This window comes from Triticum aestivum, chromosome 5A (genome assembly GCF_018294505.1).
Source record: "Triticum aestivum cultivar Chinese Spring chromosome 5A, IWGSC CS RefSeq v2.1, whole genome shotgun sequence".
Taxonomy (NCBI): domain Eukaryota; kingdom Viridiplantae; phylum Streptophyta; class Magnoliopsida; order Poales; family Poaceae; genus Triticum; species Triticum aestivum.
Window position 1 is genome coordinate 561,427,978 of NC_057806.1, and position 4,009 is coordinate 561,431,986.

Consider the following 4,009-nt stretch of genomic DNA (forward strand, 5'->3'; position numbering starts at 1 on the left):
CATTAGCAGTTTTGCAAAAAAGTAAAAAAAATATACTAATGGCGCACCGTGGCAGAGTGCGCCATTACTAGTTTAAACTAGTAATGGCGCACTTTGCAACGGTGCGCCACTAGTTTGCAAAAAACAGAATAAAAAAAATACAGTAGTGGCGCACTCCATGGCTGGTGCGCCATTACTAGTTAGAACTACTAATGGCGCACTTTGCTACGATGCGCCATTAGTATGTTTGGAAAAATGAAAAAAAATTGTTACTTGTGGCGCACCTTGTGCCTGGTGCGCCATTAGTGTCTTCCACACTAATGGCACATCGCCACATTGTGCGCCATTAGTATATAGTAGTGGCGCACCACTTCTCTGGTGCGCCATTAGTTTCAATTTCATCTATAGCCCTTTTCCTAGTAGTGAGCTAAAAGGAGCCAAAATATTTTCAAAAATTGATTTGAGAAATGGTTATCACCAGATCAGAATGGCTGAGGAAGACATTCCAAAAACTGCCTTTGCAACTCACATGGGACTGTTTGAGTACTTAGTGATGTCTTTTGGACTTACTAATGGACCTCCTTCATTTCAGGCCTTAATGAATCTCCTATTTGGACTTCTCAAATTTGTAGTGGTATTTTTTGATGATATTCCGGTGTTCAGTTTTTCCATGGAAGAGCACTTAGATCATCTCAAGCAGGTGTTTGATATATTGCAAGCAAATAAGCTATATGCCAAGTTAGAGAAATGTTCTTTTGGCCAGAAGGAAATTGAGTATTTGGGCCATGTCATTAACTCTGAGGGAGTTTCTACTGACCCTACTAAAATTGAGGCTATTAAATCATGGCCTGCTCCAACAACTGTAACTAAATTGAGGAGTTTCTTGGGATTAAGTGGATATTACAGGAGGTTTATCCAGGGATATGGGATAATCTGCAGGCCCCTCTTTGATTTCTTGAAGAAAGATGCTTTTGCTTGGGCACAAGAGCAACAACAAGCATTTGAAACACTGAAGCAAAAACTTACTCATACACCTATGCTGGCTCTGCCAGATTTCAAAAAACCATTTATCCTGGAAGCAGATGCTTGTGGTTATGGTTTAGGTGTTGTACTGATGCAAGAGGGCAGACCACTTGCTTATTTTAGCAAGAGTATTGGCCCAAAAGCTGCTGCATTAAGCACTTATGACAAAGAAGCTATGGCTATTATTGAAGCTGTGAAGAAATGGAAACATTACTTCTCTGCTACTTCCTTAATCATCAGAACAGATCAAGAGAGCTTGAAGTACATCCAAGAGCACAAAATCACTGAGGGCATCCAACACAAGCTGTTGTTAATTCCTTGGACATAATTTCACTATAGAATACAAGAAGGGCAAGGAAAACAAGGCTGCTGATGCACTGCCTAGAGTAAAACATGCAGTTTCTGCATTATTTACTACTGCTGCCTCACCTGCTTGGGTTAAGGAAGTAGTGAGCAGCTACCAGCAGGATGATAAAATCAAGGAACTAATTGCTGAGTGTTCTGTGGATAAAAGCACTAGTAATGCTTACTCCTTCAAGAATGGTATATTGAGATTCCACAAGAAAGTTGTAGTGGGGAAAAGCACTAACCCGAGGCAGGAGATACTAGCAACATTTCACAATTCTGAGCTAGGAGGACACTCTGGTGAGAGAGCTACTTATTGATAACCCGCAAGTATAGGGGATCGCACCAGTTTTCAAGGGTAAAGTATTCAACCCAAATTTATTGATTCGACACAAGGGGAGCCAAAGAATACTGTCAAGTATTAGTAGCTGAGTTGTCAATTCAACCACACCTGGAAACTTAATATCTGCAGCAAAGTGTTTAGTAGCAAAGTAATATGATAGTAGTGGTAACGGTAGCAAAAGGTAACAATAGTAAAAGCAATGTTTTTGGTATTTTGTAGTGATGATAGCAATAGCAACAGGAAAGTAAATAAGCGAAGAACAATATATGGAAAGCTCGTAGGCAACGGATCGGTGATGGAGAATTATGCCGGATGCGGTTCATCATGTAACAGCCATAACCTAGGGTGACACAGAACTAGCTCCAGTTCATTGACGTAATGTAGGCATGTCTTCCGAATATAGTCATACGTGCTTATGGAAAAGAACTTGCATGACATCTTTTGTCCTACCCTCCCGTGGCAGCGGGGTCCTTACGGAAACTAAGGGATATTAAGGCCTCCTTTTAATAGAGAACATGAACAAAGCATTAACACATAGTGAATACATGAACTCCTCAAACTAAGGTCATCACCGGTAAGTATCTCGATTATTGTCACTTTGGGGTTAACGGATCATAACACATAATAGGTGACTATAGACTTGCAAGATAGGATCTAGAACTCTCATATATTGATGAAAACATAATAGGTTCAGATCTGAAATCATGGCACTCGGGCCCTAGTGACAAGCATTAAGCATAGCAAAGTCATAGCAACATCAATCTCAGAACATAGTGGACACTAGGGATCAAACCCTAACAAAACTAACTCGATTACATGATAGATCCCATCCAACCCATCACCATCCAGCAAGCCTATGATGGAATTACTCATGCACGGCGGTGAGCATCATGAAATTGGTGATGGAGGATGGTTGATGATGACGATGGTGACGGATTCCCCTCTTCGGAGCCCCGAACGGACTCCAGATCAGCCCTCCCGAGAGGTTTTAGGGCTTGGCGGTGGCTCCGTATCGTAAAACACGATGATTTCTTCTCTTTGATTTTTTTCTCCTCGAAACTCAATATATGGAGTTGGAGTTGTAGTCGGAGAGGCATCAGGGGGCCCACGAGGTAGGGGGCGCGCCCTAGGGGGGCAGGCGCGCCCCCCGCCCTTGTGGGCAGGTGGTGGCCCCCCTGGCCTTCATCTTTTGCAGGTATTTTTCATATTTTCTGAAAAGTGGCTCTGTGATGTTTCAGGTCATTCCGAGAACGTTTGCTCCTGCACATAAATAACACCATGGTAATTCTGTTGAAAACAGCGTCAGTCCGGGTTAGTTCCATTCAAATCATGCAAGTTAGAGTCCAAAGCAAGGGCAAAAGTGTTTGTAAAAGTAGATACGTTGGAGACATATCAACTCCCCCAAGCTTAAACCTTTGCTTGTCCTATTCAGTTGACAAACTGAAAGTGATAAAGAAAAACTTTCAAAAACTCTGTTTGCTCTTGTTGTTGTAAATATGTAAAGCCAGCATTCAAGTTTTTAGCAAATATTATAACTAACCACATTCACAATAACGCATAGGTCTCATGTTTACTCATATCAATAGCATAATCAACTAGCGAGCCATAATAATACATCTCGGATGACAACACTTTCTCAAAACAATCATAATATGATATAACAAGGTGGTATCTCGCTAGCCCTTTCTGAGACCGCAAAACATAAATGCAGAGCACCTTTAAAGACCAAGGACTGATTAGACATTGTAATTCATGGTAAAAGAGATCCAGTCAAGTCATACTCAATGTAAACTAATAGTAATGAATGCAAATGACAGTGGTGCTCTCTAACTGGTGCTTTTTAATAAGAGGATGATGACTCAACATAAAAGTAAATAGATAGGCCCTTCGTAGAGGGAAGCAGGGATTTGTAGAGGTGCCAGAGCTCAGTTTTGAAACAGAGGTGAATGATATTTTGAGTGGTATACTTTCATTGTCAACATAACAACCAAGAGATGGCGATATCTTCCATGCTACACACATTATAGGTGGTTCCCAAACAGAATGGTAAAGTTTATACTCCCCCTTCCACCAACAAGCATCAATCCATGGCTTGCTCGAAACAACGAGTGCCTCCAACTAACAAGAGTCTCAGGGGGAGTTTTCTTTGCAATTATTTTGATTTAGTTTGCATAAAGCATGGGACTGGGCATCCCGGTGACCAGCCATTTATCTCGTGAGTGAGGAGCGGAGTCCACTCCTCTTGAGAATAACCCTCCTAACATGGAAGATACAGACAACCCTAGTTGATACATGAGCTATTCGAGCATACAAAACATG